Source organism: Lactuca sativa, chromosome 9 (assembly GCF_002870075.4).
Source record: "Lactuca sativa cultivar Salinas chromosome 9, Lsat_Salinas_v11, whole genome shotgun sequence".
NCBI classification, from domain to species: domain Eukaryota; kingdom Viridiplantae; phylum Streptophyta; class Magnoliopsida; order Asterales; family Asteraceae; genus Lactuca; species Lactuca sativa.
In genome coordinates, this window is record NC_056631.2 from 191739363 (window position 1) to 191758901 (window position 19539).

Genomic DNA, 19539 nt, shown 5'->3' on the forward strand with positions numbered 1-19539 from the left:
GCAACCTCCAAGAAACTGCAGTCAAGCAATCTCATCAACTATAGCCATCCAAAGTCTTCAGCACCGCAGTCTATATCTTTACTTAGCTTATTTTGTCTTTTCTATAAAACACTCTAATGTCCAATATGCCTTGCATGGCTACTTTTAGAGTTGTAAACTTGTCTCTATAAATAGAGTTCATTTCTCATGTAATCAAAACAGTGAGTGAATCTCTCATCAAATTCTAATACACATCAGTTCTCATTCTATCTTACTTATCAAACCTTCTTACTCTCGTAATCAATTACCATCTCTTTTAAAGAGAAAGTCACTTATGACTTAATCACTAAGCTAGATCTCATTTACTAACTTGGTTTGAATGCATTCCTTGTTATGAATCTGCTTATGTGTATACTTGATATAACAATTGTTGTCATTTACATTCCTTTACTTTTCCGCATCTAACTCACTAACTTCGAACTCTTAATATTATTGTTGAGCTAACAGATCCTTCGAGATTAACTATTCCGCTATATACTTGTTCTAACGATTTGTTCAAGTGTGTCTCAAAGTTTTTCTCTCAACAATTGGTATCAGAGCCATAGTGGTTGCTTTTTGAAAATCGGAACTCTGATTTTTTCGAAGAGCTTTCTATACCACTGAAGCTCATTTCTAAAACACAAAATCTTCTAAATGGCACAATCGTTCTCACTGAATGTCTCCAATAGTGTTGGTGGTTCTAATCGAGCCCCAATACTGGTTGCGAATGAATACCATCATTGGTCTCAAAGGATGGAAAGATATCTCAGAAGACTAGGTAGAGATGTTTGGCGATCTATAGAAGAAGGACCACATGTCCCAGTCCTTACACGAGTCCAAACTGATGGAGCCACAACAAGGCTTGGAGGAGGTCAACCAGCTTTGAACCTTCCCACCAAAGATGATATCGACAAGATGGAAAATGATGCTATTGCCTTTTATGAAATCTCTTGTGGAGTTGCACCTGACAGCTCTCGTAATCAATTACCATCTCTTTTAAAGAGCAAGTCACTTGTGCCTTAATCACTAAGCTAGATCTCATTTACTAACTTGGTTTGAATGCATTCCTTGTTATGAATCTGCTTATGTGTATACTTGATATAACAATTGTTGTCATTTACATTCCTTTACGTTTCCGCATCTAACTCACTAACTTCTAACTCTTAATATTATTGTTGAGCTAATAGATCCTTCGAGATTAACTATTCTGCTATATACTTGTTCTAACGATTTGTTCAAGTGTGTCTCAAAGTTTTTCTCTCAACAAGAAGGTTAGGTTTTAACACTATTGTGTAGTGCTTATTTGAGTCCAAACGTTGTATTGTGAGAGCTTTCATTCAAAGAACTATCTGGTGTCGGTGATATGTAATGGTGGTCACTCGAGCTTTCATCCAGTATGGTGGTCACTCGAGGAGGATCTGGTAATGGTTTTGGTGCCAGTGAGGGTTCGGGATCTAGGGTCGGACATATGGATGATTAGATGCGGGAGTTTATTTCATCAAAAATTAGCCACAACATTCATGAATAGACTCATATGATCTTTGGTACGATCAAGGAGGGTCTTATGGAGATTTTGGATGAGCTCATGGGTGCTTTTTGTTCTTAGATGGTGGTGATGATGGGAGCTCGCACTTTGACTTTTCGTGAGTTCCGGGCATGTAGAGCTCCAGAGTTCTTGGGGAAGAAGGAACCGATTATGATCAGGCATTGGTTGACAGATGTTAGGAATGCCTTCCGATCTAGCCTCGGGAACAAGGAGACGAAGGTCCGACTTGCATCCATTCATCTGAAGGACAAAGCTCGAGACTGGTGGGAGGAGGTTGGACACGCCTTGGGAGGCGATGTAATTGATTTGATGACTTGAGAGAATTTCGTGTCGAGGTTTTGAGCTGAGTTGGCACCGGCGATTGAGGTCTAGCAGTTGGTGAGGGAGTTTCATGACCTTCACCATACTATTGAGATGGTGGCAGAGATCACTATTATTTTTTGTGAGAGGGCGTTATTGCTTCCTTAGTATGTGGCAGACGAGGATATGAAGAAGGCAAGATAACACAAGATGTTGAGGAGTGATATCAGAAAGTTTATGAGTTGATTGAGTTGCAAGACATTGGATGATATGATAGTGCTAGCCAGAGAGAGGGAGATTGACTTGGAGATGAAGAGGAGGAGGAAGTCGGATCGAGTAATAGTTCATAGGGTTCGGGCAAGATGCTCATGGTTTTTGACTTGTGGTCGAGGGGCCAGCAGGGTTGAGGACGTAGCGTTAAGTGCCGCAAAATGCACGACGGGGCATAGAGGGTGGGTGGTTCTGGCTGCTTTAAGTGCGGAAGGACGGGTCATTTCAGCATGGATTACACTGACACCACCACCACCCAGGTATCTCATCTGATTTACCTTAACTACAAACAAAGGGGCCATAAGAAGGAAAATTGTCGAGTTTAGCAGTAAGGGGACCAGTTGTAGCGCCCGCTCTAGAGACTTTCTGGATCACAGATGACCGTCAGGGCAAGGCGGATGCACCCGTTGTGTGGATTAGGGATTTTTAGCTGAAAACCAAGGAGGCTCGTGCAACACCTGATATGGTGACGGGTATGTTGTTGGATTAGGTGTCTAAGCCCATAACTATATTTAGTATGTACTTGACCCGGTTGTAGCATGGTCCTTTTGAGTTGCCTTCACCAAAGCAGCTTGACTGGATGAATTATAGAGAAAGAGGCTATTATGGTTTGTTAATATATTATATGAATAATATATTAAAGGATAAATCAAATTAATTAATTAAGAATGGTCAAGTATTAATTTTGTGGTCAAAAGAGGTTAATTGATTTAAAGGGACTGAACTTGTAATTATAAGATAATTGCATAATGGGTTGAGGAACCCTTGGAAAGGGGTTGGACAAAATCTTATGGGATCCCATAAGGATTTTGTCCAAGGGCTAGGTTCTAGAAGATTCTTGTGGGCTGCTTAGAGCCTAAGCAACCGGATGAGGTCTTTGACTGAAACCCTAATTCTTCACCTATATAAGGACACCCTTGGCATTCAATTTTTGGCTACCACAACCCTAGAAGGATTCAAGAGCCAAAAATTACCTCTTCCCTCTCTCTCTAAGATTCTCCAATTGTTTTGGTGTTGTGATTCATTAGAGGCATCGCATTTGAGGTGCTAGGTTCTCAAAAACTCAAGATCTTCAAGCTACAATCAAAGGTATCATTCTTAGTAGTTTATTTATGTTGATTTTGATTTCAGTATGCTAGACCTAGGGTTTGAGAGCATTGGATGATTATTTCATGTACAAATAGAAAAACCTAGATCCAAAGCTTTAGGGTTTGCATATGCGCTATAAGATTGATGTTTTGCTAATAACCCAACAGTGGTATCAGATCCTAGGTCGTTTTTCTTTTGTATTTGATGCATTGTTAAATTGATCAAAGCTCAAAAGTCGAAAAATCTAGCCTCTGCCTGATGAGCTCGTCGAGTCACCTGATGAACTCGACGATTCAGGGCAACTCGACAAGTCCATTCTCTGACTCGGCGATTCAGGCAGTCTGGTGGCTGATTTTTCGGAATATTGACTGAAATTGAATTAGGATAATTACCAAAAATGTTTTTGGCTATTAAAATCTGAATTTTACAATAAGGTATGGATTATCCTAATGCAATTCAAAGATAATTGTCATAAATAAGATAATTACTTGTTTTATATGATAAAGATTAGTTATTTGTATTTTGATTTGAATTATCTTGTCAAGAAAATAGATTATGTCAAATTATGTGATAAATATTAATAATATGATTAATTATTTATTTTTTAAAATTTATCTAAAAGATGTTTGAAAAGTTTCAAAACCCGCCCTCAATTTTTAGGATTTAAATTTTTAATTAAAAAATTTAATTTTGAAATATTTAAATTCCAAACCCTAAAATTTTAAAAGATTAAAATTCAACCCTTATACAATTATAATATTATAATGTTAATAATTATATATATATATATATATATATATATATATATATATATATATATATATATATATATATATATATTAGATTAAGCTAGTCTTACTGTTAGTCGGTCTCATTCACGAAGCTGATCTATAAAGGGGGTATAAGGTTGTTGCCTATAAAATGGAAGTTTAATGGGTGTCCACTCTCACCCACCGTTTCGTTGATTGGTGCAGGGTGGTTAGCCGAACGGGTAGGATATGGTAACTAATTTCTCATTAATAAGTATAATTATTAATAACGTAGGTAAATGTTTTTTAAAAAATTCCTAATCTTAGTTACTTTAGGAAAAAATGTGAAATGATGTTATTCCATGGATTTACACTTTGGATCCTACCAAGTCGTTAGTGGAGCGTGCGTGGATAATCGGCACACTAATTAGGGACTAACAATGGTGGAAAATGGTGGCTCAATGTTTACCATAGATCAATGGAGTGTGTGTGGTTAACCGACACATTAATTAGGTGGTAGAGTATGAAGTACATTTCCATGGTTATTCACACCTTGCTTGTGATCCTCAGTATCTCAGTCACAAACTTGAAAAGAATATCGAGATTTAAATATGTCATTGAAAAGTTCAATGAATCTCAAAATAACTAGGAATTTGAAACATTTAAACTTAATTGTCTTTTTCGTTTTTCATGGTGGAAATTGGTAAATCGTCATATATATACCTTAAATTATTTGCAACTAGATTAATGTTTCCCTCTTCTGAATTGTAAATAATTGTGTTGGGTCCTAGCCCTAATTTCTCATTTGAGTGTTTAATTGGGGATTCTTATCTAATCTAAACTTTGTTCCTTTTCTATTTCAGATGTCTACTTCGAACAACAACAACGCTTTTGGCTCGACCCCTTCCAACTCATTCTCACTCATGAACTTGTGTGGGAGGGTGATATTCGATGGGTCCAATTTCAATGATTGGATCCGCAACATTTGCATGGTCACCAGTTATAAGGACAAAGAGTATGTTCTCGACAAGGAGGTGAAAGAGGTCAATGTGAACACTGCCAATCTTGAAGAAACCGTTGCTTACGAAACTCACGAGCAAGATGCTATGAAGGTTCATTGGATCATGCTCGCAACGATGGTTGTTGAATTCCAAAATTCCTACGAGGACTACTATCCCTACAAGATGCACCAATATTTGATGGAAAGGTACCTTCAAAGTCCTAGGCAGGAATGGTATGAGATCATCGCTGCGATGATCACTACCAAAATCAAGGATGGAGAGTCCATCACGGCCCACTTGTAGAAAATGCAGAGATACATGGACCGCTTGCTGAAGTTAAATGTTAAATTCGATGAGAAGCTGGCCATAGATATTATTCTTCACTCCTTAACTCCTTGCTACGACTAGTTTCGTATGACCTATCACATGAACAAGGAGGAGGCCACTCTATGCAAGCTTCAAGGCCTGCTAAGGACTGATGAGAGTAGTCTGAAAGGAAAATGTATTGCATCTACTCTTACTACTGCTGCCCTTGTCTTGTCTATTGGGAAAGGAAAGGGAAAGAAGAGGAAGGCTCCTTCTAAGGGCCACAAGGGAAAGTCTCACAATGGTACTTCTTCTAGTGGAACCAAAGCTGGTCCTTCTGCTCCTTCTTCCAACCCGAAGGAAGCAGAGTGCAACTACTGCCATGAGAAAGGGCATGGGCAACGAAGTTGCCTGAAGTACATGCATGACATCAAAGATGGCAAGATAAAGCTCACCTTCATAGGTATTTATACTATTTAATCTAATAACTCATTATATGTTATATCTTGGGTCCTCGATACAAGATGTGGTTTTCACGTTAGTTCTGATTTGCAGGGTTTAAGAAGAAGAGGGGATGTGGAGAATGGGAAGATAATCTTGATCATGGGGAACAGGAAAGCGTCGCCTATCACCAAGATTAGAGTTTACTCTTTAGCGCTTAGAAGTGGGTTAGGTCTAGATTTGAATAATTGTTGCTATTCCTCAGAAATGACACGAAACATTATTTCTTTTCATGGTTTGTATAAACAAGGTTTTAGATTTTTGTTCAATAATGAAAATGGTTCTATTAATGCTTTCTTTAATGGTACTTTCTATTTTGAAGCATTACCTTGTAATGGAATATATGAAACTATGATAGTTGTAGACAACTTAGGAAATGATGTGTTGCATATCGATTCTTCTAATGGTTTGGATAAAGCATGCTTGTGGCATTGTTGTCTTGGACATGTCAATAGGAAACACATAGCCCAACTCCAAAACGATGGAGTGTTGGAGTCATTCGACCTTAGGGACGATGACACGTGCGAGTCTTGTTTACTTGGAAAGATGACCAAGTCATCCTTCACTGGCACTTGTGAAAAGGGTGAGGGTTTATTGGATCTCATACATATCGATGTTTGTGGGCCCTTTAGATCCATCACACGGGATGAGAACCGCTTCTATGTGACTTTCACCGATGATTATAGCAGATATGGGTATATCTACTTAATCAAGCACAAGTAAGAAACCTTTTAAAAGTTCAAAGAGTTTAAGCAAGAAGTGGAGAATCCGCTGCGCAGGAAAATTAAGATGCTCCGATCAGATCGAGGAGGTGAGTACCTTAGTATTGAATTCCATGACTACCTCAAGGCAAGCAGAATTGTTTCGCAATTGACGCCACATAGGACACTACAGTTGAATGGTGTATCTGAGAGGTGCAATCAAACCTTGTTGGACATGCTTTGTTCCATGATGATTTGGGCTCCGTTACCTACCTCATTTTGGGGGTATGTCTTAGAGACTGCTGCCCATATCCTTAATCTAGTCCCGACTAAGAAGGTTGCCAAAACACCTCATGAGATGTGGACAGGGAAATCTCCCTCGTTGGCACATATCAAGGTTTGGGGTTGCGAGGATTTCATAATACGAGAGACGAACGACAAGCTCGAACCTCGTAGAGAGCGGTGTATTTTCATCGGCTATCCACAAAAGTCCTTTGGATATCTCTTCTATAGACCAAGTGACAATGTTGTCTTCATTGTGAGGAGAGGGGTTTTCTGAGAGCAAGAGCTCATATGCCAAGAGGACAGTGGGAGGCAAATTGATCTTGAAGAGCTTCAAGAATCAAGCGATGAAGGAACCTCTAACGTTGGCGCTCAACCCGAGGAGGAAACTCTTGTTGAACCGATTGACGAGTCCTTACCTCTTAGAAGTTCTAGTAGAGTTAGTGTTCCACCTATATTATATGGATTTCATATAACTGTTGAAGGTGATACATTTATTAGTGATAGTACATTGATAAATTTGGATGAACCTAAGAACTATAAGGAAGCCATGGTAGGCCCGGAGTCTGTGAAATTGAAGGAGGCTATGGAGAGCGACATTCAGTCCATGTATGACAATCAAGTCTAGAACTTGGTTGACAATGTATCAGGTCGTAAGACGATCGGGTGCAAATGGATCTTCTAGAAGAAGACGGGCATGGATGGGAAAGTACACACTTATAAGGTGCGATTGGTTGCAAAGGGATTTACTCAAACTCCTGGAGTTGACTATGATGAGACCTTCTCACCAGTTGTGAAGACTAAATATATAAGGGTTATGTTGTCCATAGATGCGTTTCATGAGTATGAAATATGGCAGATGGATGTCAAAACCGCTTTCCTTAATGGGAAGTTGGCTGAAGATTTTACATGAGTCAACTAGAGGGTTTTTTCAATGTAGAGTACCCTAATAGAGTGTGTAAGTTTGAGAAATCCATTTGTGGATTGAAACAAGCGTTCGCATATCGAATCTTTGTTTCGATGAGAAACTCAAAGAGTTTGGCTTTTCGAAAAGCGAAGATGAGTCTTGTGTATATGTTAAAGCCAGTGGGAGTATAGTTAGCTTTCTCGTATTGTATGTGGATGACATACTTCTAATAGGAAACGACGTCCCAACCCTGCAGGAGGTTAAGTCCTGGCTTGGGAAGTGCTTCACTATGAAGGATCTCTAAGAAGCTTCTTATATTCTTAGGATAAGGATTTTTAGAAATATGAGTAAGAGACTAATATGACTTAGTCAAAGTACTTACTTGGACAAAGTGTTAAAACGTTTTAGCATGGAAAATTCCAAGAAAGGGGAGTTATCAATCCAAAGCAATACCAAGTTGAATAAGACTCAAAGCCCGATTACTAATGTTGAGATAGCAGAGATGAGAAGGGTACCTTATGATTCCGCAGTTGGCTGAATCATGTATGCTATGACATGTACTCTCCCTGATGTGGCCTTTGCTTTGAGAATGCTCAGCATATATCAAGGGAAACCTGGTAGAGCACATTGGACCGCAATGAAGAATATTCTTAAGTACCTTCGGAGGACTAAGGAATGGTTCTGATCCTCGCTGGGAGTGATGGCTTGAGAGTACGAGGGTATAGTGACACAAGTTTTCATACTAACTGGGATAATTTCCGCTCGCAGTCGGGCTGGGTCTTTACCCTGAATGGACTAGAAGTGACATGGAAAAGTTCCAACCAAGAGACTATAGCTGATTCAACATGCGAATCAGAGTACATAGCAGCAAGCGAAGCGTCAAAGGAGGCAATATGGCTAAAGAACTTCATTGGCGACCTTGGAGTTGTATCGGCCATAAAGGATCCTATGGATATTTTCTGCGTTAACGAAGGTGCAATTTCCTTAACCAAGTAACTGAGGGATCATGGCAGATCTAGACATATTGACAGGAAATATCATTTCATTAGATATCGGGTAGAAGAGGGACTCCTCGTAGTAAAGAGGATATCGTCAGAAGAGAACCAAGCAGATCCCCTTACGAAGGGACTGAGTCAGGTTAAGCACTTGCAGCACCCTAGGAGCATTGGGATGAAGGACGATATTAGTTTTAGTGATTAGATACCCTTAGAAACTTCTAATAGATAAATTGTAATTGACATTTTGATGAATAAATAAAGGTGTTTTCTTTAATAGTAATGTTACTATCTTATTTCAATTATTTACTAATGTTTCACTTTGCATGTTTCGACTTCCTAAATAATCAGATTATTTAAAGTATCCACAGTTGATCATACGTTGGAAGTAGGTATGAAAGAAGACTGTCATGAATTGGCTTGTAGATTCTCTAAGTGTTTAGACATAGCAAAAGTTTGTTGCAACGTTCATGAGTACTTATGAAATATGATTTAAGTATTAGATTATACCCGCACTCACATGAATCACTTCATGGAATTTAATCACGAGTGATTGTGAGATGATAATATCATATAGTCTTTAAACCTAAATATATGAGTTGTTGTTTGTGAGTCGGTTGTGCATTGAATATGCGTAAACACATCAGTAACTTGATATTATAACGCATTGTTGTGTACGATTTGATGAGTAAATAGTACAACCATATAAGTTGAAGTTTATCTATTTCTTTTATCCTACGAGGCTAAAAGCGATATCTTGGGCCCGTCGATGATTTGGTTGACTTATGTGCCGGTCCCGTTCAGGACTAAGTTGATGTGTTCAATTAAGTTCTATGTCAGACGAATTAGAGATCGAGAAACAAATTGCTGGACAATAAGTAAGACTATGTTCCATGTAATTGTCCACACGATATCTTGAGAACGGAGGACTATACGATCCCTTATCTAAAGGACGTGTCTGAGTTCGACAACGGCTTTTGAAAGCTACGATTGCTAATTGGATTTTGAAGTTATACTTGCATTTATAGTTATTAGACTTATCCAAGTAGCAGACTGTTGAATTAGGTGTTTAAGCCCATAACTATATTTGTTATGTACTTGAATCGGTTGTAGCATGGTCCTTTTGGGTTGCCTTCACCAAAGCAACTTGACTGGATGAATTATAGAGAAAGAGGTTATTATGGTTTGTTAATATATTATATGAATAATATATGAAAGGAGAAATCATATTAATTAATAAAAATTGGTCAAGAATTAATTTAGAACTAATTTTGTGGACAAATGAGGTTAATTGAATTAAAGGGACTGAACTTGTAATTTTAAGATAATTGCATAATGTGCTGAGGAACCCTTCGAAAAGGGCTAGACGAAATCTTATGGGAGCCCATAAGGATTTCGTCCAAGGGCTAGGTTCTGGAAGATTCTTGTCGGCTGCTTAGAGCCTAAGCAACCAGATGAGGTCTTTAACTGAAACCCTAATTCTTCAGCTATATAAGGACACCCTTGGCATCCAATTTTTCGACTACAACAACCCTAGAAGGATCCAAGAGCCGAAAATTACCTCTTCCCTCTCTCTCTAAGATTCTCTAATTGTTTTGGTGTTTGTGATTCATTAGAGGCATCACATTTGATGTGTTAGGTTCTCAAAAACTCAAGATCTCTAAGCTACAATCAAAGGTAACATTCTTACTAGTTTATTTATGTTGATTTCGATTTCAATATGCTAGATCTAGGGTTTGAGAGCTTTGGATGATTATTGCATGGAAAAATAGAAAAAGCTAGATCCAAAGCATTAGGGTTTGCATGTGCACCATCTGATTGAAGTTTTGCTATTAATACAACATATGTATCTTCTCATTATCTCTTTATTTATGTTAATTTTTCTGCTTATATCTATGATTTTTGTTTTAGGATCATTCCTTGTGAACGATGTCTCTTTTTTGGTAATGTTTGATTTGGGGGCTACCCGATCCTTTGTATCTCTCGCGCTAAGCAATAGATTTTTCGACGCTTCGGGGGAGCTGGATTATCCATTAGATGTTGAGATTGTTGATGATCCTCATGTGTGAGTATCTAGGGTTCGTCGGGGTTGTGTCCTGGAGTTGTTTTGCGAGTGGTATTTGATTGATTTTGTTCCTATTCCCTTGCGTGAAAGCAAGTTTATAGTGGGATGGGTTAGATCAGCCCCAATGGGGCAATGATTGATTGCGAGCAGCAGTTGGTGTGTATCCAGATTCTAGGTGGGGGAGGGTTCATGTTTTAGGGAGAAGGTATTCAATGCATGATGGTTTTATGTCTAGTAGCTAGGTCCAGACGCTATCTTCAACATGGGTGTTCCAGATTTGTCGCCTATGTTATTGATACTTAGGAGAAGGGTAAGACGACTGTGGATGATGTACCGTTTGTCTGGGAATATCTAGATGTGTTCCCAGATTACTTACCACGAGTGCCCCCGATGAGGTAGGTGAAGTGTCAGATTGAATTGGTTGTTGGTTCGGCTCCAATAGCCAGGGCACCTTATCGGTTAGCACTGCCTCAGGTGTAGGAGTTGTCTACATAGATGTAGGAGCTGTTAGACAAGGGATTTATTCAACCAAGTATTTCGCCATTGGGAACACCGATCTTGTTTGTGAAGAAAAAAGATGGGTCACATCGGATGTGTATCGACGACCAAGAGTAGAATAAGCTAACGGTGAAGAACCATTATCCACTCCCGAGGATTGACGATTTGTTTGACCAGCTTCAAGGTGCATCTTGGTTTTCCAAGATTGATCTGCATTCGGATTATCATCAGATGAGGGTCAGAGAGGAGGATATGCAAAAGACGACCTTCCAGAGTCCTTATGGTCATTACGAGTTCGTGGTGATGCCCTTCGGGCTCACCAATTCTCGAGCCGCAGTCATCGACCTCATGAATCGTGTAGGCATGCCTATGTTGGATCGTTTTGTGATTGTGTTTATTGATGACATCCTGGTCTATTCCAAGACCCAGAAGCTGCATGAGGAGCACCTAAGGGAGGTATTGGTGACCTTAAGGACGAAGAGACTATATGCGAAGTTCTGTAAGTGTGAGTTCTGGTTGCACGAGGTGCAGTTTTTGGGGCAAGCTGTCAACCAGAATGGCATTCAGGTCGAGCTAGCCAAGGTTGAGGCGGTGATGAGATGGGATGTTTTGAGGTCTCCGTCTGTGATTCAGAGTTTCCTAGGTTTGGCGGGTTACTATTGTAGATTGATTCAACATTTCTCCAAGATAACGGTTCCTTTGACTTGGTTGACGAAATTTTTTATCACATTTCATAGGGGCCTAAGCAACAGGCAACATTTGAAACTTTGAGGCAGTGATTATGCAAGGCTTTGATTCTGTCCCTGCCTGAGGGTGTTGAGGATTTTGTGGTTTATTAAGATGCGTTGATCACCGATTTGGGAGCAGTGTTAATGCAGTGGAGGCATGTGATTACTTACGCTTTGAGGTAGCTGAACCCTCATGAGGCAAATTATCTTACATATGATTTGGAGTTGGTAGTTTTCGTGTTCACCCTCAAGATTTGGCGACCTTATGGGGTTCGTTGTACTATTTACATGGATCACAAGAGCCTAAGGTATTTGATGGATTAGCCGAATCTGAACATGAGGCAGCGTAGATGGTTAGATGTTGTGAAGGATTATGATTGTGAGATCCTTTATCATCTGGGGTAGGCCAACGTGGTGGCTGATGCTCTCAGTCCCAAGGCGGTTGCGGCTCCGATTAGGGATATGTGTTTGAGGATGACGGTGATTACACCGCTTCTAGAATAGATCCAAGAGGCTCAGATTGAGGTTATGTAGGAATAGCACCAGTGTAGCACCTGGTTCTTGGTATGTATTTTGTTATTAAATCTTCATTTAATTTTTGCATTTTTGGCCTTGGACTCGACGATTCGAAAGACTGACTCACCGAGTAGAAGCGGGATTAGACGCGAGACTTAAGTGATGGACTCGGCGAGTAGCCGCTGTTTGGACAAAAACCCTAATCCAGGGGTTTGCACCCTATTTAAGCGACCTTATGCAGCCTCCTCCCCCCCTTAATGCTCCCAAACACCCCTCATAGCAACCCTAGCCGTTTTTGTGAAGATCTAAGGCTTTTTGAGTGATTCTTGTGAGTTTTGGTCTCAAGGAAGAAGAAAGAGCATAGAAGGATCAAGAAGGGACTAAAGGATTCGAGTTTGGTTCATCATTTGAAGTCTTTGGAAGGTATAAAGTCTGAACCTTGCTCATTCATTTGGTAGATATCTCTTTGGGGTGATTTAGGGATTTTATAAGCCATTTTTGGTGGCCAACCATGTTTGCAAACATGGTTGGTGGTTTGGACTTCTGTATCATGTCATTCTATGTGCCACAAGTCAAATCTAGGTTTCTTTTTGCACCAAGGAAGGCCACATGCAAAAAAAGAACCATTTTAGAGCCTTTTAAGCTCTAATGTCCCATGCATGCACGTAAAGTTTGTAACTCTACGTGCTAGATCGAGTTTAGGGCCTGGATCTATCATTTGGTTAAGTGTTGTACATCAAAAATCGAAGTTTTAAAGAGGGGATGTGACCGACTCGGCGAGTCCATTCTTGGACTCGGCGAATCCAAGGGTTTTGGTCCCATATCAGTGAGGGTCATAAGGACCGGTTGAGTGTGGAAGGGTTTTAGGAGTCCCGGGGAGTGACCCAACGTTCTGGACTAAGCATAGTGTTCTGGGAATTCATGGTACTCGGCGACTACATGAATGGACTCGGCAAGTCCAAGACAACCTTCATAAAACTCGGTGAGTTGTTTATCAACTCGGCGAGTCGAGGACATAACCTGTTCATAGGATGATGAGTAACTCGACGAGTTGTTCATACAACTCGGCGAGTCAAGTCAGGACATGAGTACCAGTTGATGATGAACTTGACGACTTTTTCATACAACTCGGCGAGTCGAATGTGGATTCATTCGATGTTCATTTAGAAGGTAAAATCGTCGAGTCATCGCCTAACTCGACGAGTAGAGACGGGTATGAGGTCTGATGGAAGGATAGGGACTCGGCGAGTTGACGAGTCAACTCGGCAAGTCAGGTTAACTAGAAGTTGACTTTGACTTGGTCAAGGGGTAAAATGGTCATTTTACCCTAAGGGTAGATGTCAGTTTCTGACTAAGTGTTTGTGGGAATTATAGCCAGAGGATTCTGGAGCAGCAGCGACAGCAGTCAGAGGATTTCCGCACAATTCAACAGCTACGAGGTGAGTTACCTTCCAGTAGCGGTGGGTCTACAGCCACAATGCCGGCCCACCAGTAGGGTTCATATGTTAGGTGATTGTCTTCGTGATATCATCTAGGTTACTACTACCTGATATGTTATATGCTAGCATGATATGTTGTATTTGATAGTAGTAGAGTTCGGTTGTTAAGACCGAATGGTAGTCAGACACCCTACATACGTCTGACAGTATGTGATGATAAGTTTGCATGTTGGCTTGTATGTTATATGCGATAGAGGTAGTAGGAGGGGACCAGTCCCCGAGGTTCGGTTGTTAGGACCGATGGGTAGTCAGCACCCCAAAATGGATCGACATAGGTAGGTCAGCGCCCCAAAATGGCTTGACAAGGGTAGGACGGCACCCCAGAATGGCCGCATGGGTAGGTCAGCACCCCAGAATGGCCGTACGGGTAGGTTGGCACCCCAGAATGGTCGTACCAGGTAGGTCGGGCACCCCATAAATGCCTGGCAATATGTATGTGATATGATTGTATGGTATGTGGTACGATGGGGGAACTCACTAAGCTTTGTGCTCACAGTTTTCAGTTTTGTTTTAGGTACCTCTTCAGCGAAGGGGAAGGAGCCGGCGCGGTAGCAACACATCATACACACACACTTTGGTTTTCCGCATTATGATATATTCTGGGATTGTACTCTGACATTATTACTATCTTCATGTGATGGGTATTTAGACACAACATACGTTTATTGAAATGATATGATCTTATGACGTTTTGTTACAAATGTTTTATAAACTACTTAGTTTAAACGAAATTTTTGGACGTGAAATTTGGGTTGTTACAAGTTCGTATCAGAGCCCTGGTTTGAGGGATTCGGACACACCCTTGGGGGTGTCTGAACTCAAATCGACGGATTAAAAGATTTTGAAAAAGGAAATGTTTTCTAAAAGATAAGTAAAGATTTTTCGAGAAAGAACGAAGTGTGTGATGTGCGCGACCGGACGAGCTCGAGTAAGTATTCCCCAAAGTACCCATACAAGTTGATGTTACGTTTATCTGTTTCAGTAGAACAGCATGCTAGAATAGGACTAAGGATCGAGGGGTGGTGTCTTATGTTCCTGCTTTATATGCTTCAGCTTATGAGAGTTGCATGCTAGATTTGAGTAGACAACAGTAAGATAGCCTGGTCAGGTTATGCCTAATAATATGAGCTTAGCATTGTATGCTATTTCAGTTCCTGCTATAAGGATAGGGTTGCTTGAGATTGTTTCCTTTTGTGCGAATGCTCTTTGCTTTGTGCTTTGTGGGCCTTGCGTGATGGGAGTTAGCTGTTAGGTGAATACGTTAAAGTCACATGTGATCAGGGTTGAATAATCTCAGAGTGTTGGATTTGACCCTATGGCGTAGCTCTTGTTTGAGTCCTAATCGTTGTGGGGATGAGTCCCTTACTCGAAGGATTATCCGAGCCTCGTTGCATGTGATTGTATTCAGGTAATGGCTAATTGGCAATACAAAGAGACCTTCAGCAGCTGAGGACCGGTTTGGGTGGAGTCATGGGTTTCCTAGGGTAAGCCTAGGATAAGAGTAGCAGAGATCAACAGTGGTAAAAATGATCTGGTGGAGTCAAGGTAGTCCTTGAGGAAGGTACGGATAGATATGGAAGGTAGTAAGGGCCCGTACTACTGGAAGCAGAGGATCCGTACCCAACTTGGGGAAGGCTAAGACAAGACCGGGGAACTTGTAATAGATGTGATCCCTTTAAAGATACCAGTATCACTAATAGTTGCCTGTATGTATTGCAGAATGGTGGTACTACGTCAGAGGCCAGTAGTTGGCAGTTCTGGAGAGGGATCGGGTTCGGGATCAGGTTCCGAGCCAACAGATGAGAGACTACGCGAGTTCATCACGTCAGAGATCACCAGAGGCATCCTTGAGTCGACCCCCATCATTTTTGGGTCGATCAAGGAAGGTATAGTTGAGCTGATGGAGGACCACCTCAGGGCGTTCAGGCGTGACATGGCATCGGGCCAGTCAGGCTCTCGCACACTGTCCATTAAGGACTTCAGGGGCAGTGGTGCGCCGGATTTCCATGAGGCGAAAGACCCCATAGCTGCCAGACGGTGGATTGCAGACATCGAGTCTGCACAGTTGGCTAGCTTCTGCCCTGAGGGGTCGAATGTGAGATATGCAGCAGGATGTTTACGAGACCGAGCTAGAGATTGGTGGGAGTCTGTCGGTGACTCATTGGGAGCCTCGGCTGTTGAGGCTATGACCTGGTCGGACATTATGACCAGGTTCAGGGCAGAGTTTGCGCCGGCTGTCGAGCTTTAGCTGCTAGCCAGGGAGTTTTTAGATATGAGGCAGACGACGGAGACTGTGGCGGAGATCACCGCCAAGTTCCGGGAGAGGGCGTTGCTGTTGCCCCAGTATGCGGGTGATGAGGATATGAGGAGGACCCGCTATCATGACATGCTACGAGCTGATATTCGGGAGCATGTTAGTTTGTCAGCTTGCCCAACCCTGGAGTCTATGATTTCCATGGCGAGGGAGAGGGAGATTGGTCTGGAGCATGTCCGGAAGAGGAAAGTAGAGGAGGGACAATCGATGGGGTCTTCGGGGAAGAAGCCCAAGGGATCGGATGGTAGGCCGAAAGGCCAGTCAGGACCGGGCCGTTGCAGGAAATGCGGCAGGCCGCATGAGGGGGCGTGTAGACTGGGATCGTCAGGCTGCTACAAGTGCGGCAAGGTGGGGCATTTCAGCAAGGATTGTACTGCCCCTGCATTAGTTATTCAGACGTCTGAGTTGATGTGTTTCCACTGCAATCAGAGGGCCCACAAGAAGGCCAATTGCCCCCAGTTGACAGCAGCATCAGCGCTGGTGAAGGCACCAGCTCCAGCGATACTGCGGATCACTGATGGCCGGCAGGGCAAGACGGAGGCTCCAGTGGTGAGGAGCCGGGCATTCTAGTTGACTACTGAGGAGGCACGCGCTGCACCTGATGTGGTGACGGGTATGACTTCTTATTTATCCTATTATGATATGCTGATGTGTTTTTGATATATATGTATGTGTTTTGTTTAGGATCGTTCCATGTGAACGGTATTCCAGTTCAAGTATTGTTTGATTCGGGCGCTACCCGATCTTTTGTTTCTCATGCGCTCAGCAAGAGATTTTACGAGTCTTCAGGCATGCTGGATTTCCCTCTAGACGTAGAGATTGCGGATGACCGTTCGGTGCGAGCATCGACGGTGTTCCGGGATTGTGTGCTGAGGTTATTTGAGGAGTGCTATCTACTGGATCTGGTTCCCATACCTTTGCGGGGAAACAAGGTCATTATCGGTATGTATTGGTTGAGCCCCAATGGGGCAGTGATCGACTGCACGTGACAGTTGGTGCGGATCAGGACCCCAAGTGGGGGAGAGCTGGTGATTCAGGGCGAGAGGCCACAGTGAGGACCAGCTTTATGTTCGACAGCGAGAGCCATGCGCTACCTCCAGTAGGGTTGCGCAGGTTATGTCGCGTATGTTATGGATACCCGGGAGGTGGGTAGAGCGATGGTGGGCGAGGTGCCCGTAGTACGAGAGTTCATGGACGTATTCCCCGAGAAGCTGCCTGGAATACCTTCGGAGCACCAGGTGGAGTTCAGGATCGACCTAGTCCTTGGTGTGGCTCCGATAGCCAAGGCACCCTATCGGTTGGCTCCTCCCGAGATGCAGGAGTTGTCTACGCAGCTGCAGGAGTTGCTAGACAAGGGATTTATCAGGCCAAGTAGTTCGCCTTGGGGAGCCCCGATTCTGTTTGTGAAGAAGAAGGACGGGTCGCATCGTATGTGTATAGACTATAGGGAGCTAAATAAGGTAACGGTGAAGCACCTGGTTCTTGGTATGTATTCAGTTATTAAATCTTTATTTAATTTTTGCATTTTTCGCCTAGGACTCGGCGAGTCGAAGGATTGACTCGCCGAGTAGAAGCGGGATTAGACGCGGGATTAAAGTGATGGACTCGGCGAGTAGCCGCTGTTTGGACAAAAACCCTAATCCAGGGGTTTGCTCCCTATTTAAGCGACCTTAGGCAGCCTCCTCTCCCCCTTTACGCTCCCAAACACCCCTCATTGCAAACCTAGCCATTTTTGTGAAGATCTAAGGCTTTTTGAGTGATTCTTGTGAGTATTGGTCTCAAGGAAGAAGAAAGAGCATAGAACGATCAAGAGGGGACTGAAGGATTTGAGTTTGGTTCATCATTTGTAGACTTTGGAAGGTATAAAGTCTGAACCTTGCTCATTCATTTGTTAGATTCCTCTTTGGGGTCATTTGGGGCTTCTATAAGCCATTTTTGGTGGCCAACCATGTTTGCAAACATGGTTGGGGGTTTGGACTTCTGTATCATGTCATTCTATGTGCCACAAGTCAGATCTAGGTTGCTTTTTGCACCAAGGAAGGCCCCATGCAAAAAAAGAACCATTTTAGAGCCTTTTAAGCTCTAATGTCCCATGCATGCACGTAAAGTTTGTAACTTTACGTGCTAGATCGAGTTTAGGGGCCTGGATCTATCATTTGGTTTAGTGTTGTACATCATAAATCGATGTTTTAAAGAGGGGATGTGACCAAATCGGCGAGTCTAAGGGTTTTGGTCCCATATTAGTGAGGGTCATAAGGACCGGCTGAGTGTGGAAGGGTTTTAGAAGTCCCGGGGAGTGAGCCAACGTTCTGGACTAAGCAAAGTGTTCTGGGATTTCATGGTACTCGGCGAGTGCATGAACGGACTCGGTGAGTTCAAGACAACCTTCATACAACTCAGCGAGTTGTTCATCAACTCATTGAATCGAGGACAGAACGTGTTCATAGGATGAAGAGTAACTCGACGAGTTGTTCATACAAGTCAGGACATGAGTATCAGTTCATGATGAACTCGATGAGTTGTTCATAGAACTCGGCGAGTCGGATGTGGATTCAGTCGGTGTTCATTTAGAATGTAAACTCGTCGAGTCATCGCCTAACTCGACGAGTAGAGACGGGTATGAGGTCTGATGGAAGGATAGGGACTCGGCGAGCTGACGAGTCAACTCGGTGAGACAGGTCAACTGGAAGTTGACTTTCACTTTGACTTTGACTTGATCAAGGGGTAAAATGGTCCTTTTACCCTAAGGGTAGATGTCAGTTTCTGACTAAGTGTTTGTGGGAATTGTAGCCAGAGGATCCCGGAGGAGCAGTGGCAGCAGTCAGAGGATTTTTTGCACAGTTCAGCAGCTACGAGGTGAGTTACCTTCCAGTAGCGGTGGGTCTACAGCCACAATGCTGGCCCACCAGTAGGGTTCATATGTTAGGTGATTGTCTTCGTGATATCATCTAGGTTACTACTACCTGATATGTTATATGCTAGCATGATATGTTGTATGTGATAGTAGTAGAGTTCGGTTGTTAGGATCGAAGGGTAGTCAGACACCCCAGGTACGTCTGACAGTATGTGATGATAAGTTTGTATGCTGGCTTGTATGTTATATGCGATAGAGGTAGTAGGAGGGGACAAGTCCCCGAGGTTCGGTTGTTAGGACCGATGGGTAGTCAGCACCCCAGAATGGCTCGACACGGGTAGGTCAACGCCCCAGAATGGCTTGACACGGGTAGGACGAAACCCCATAATGGCCGCATGGG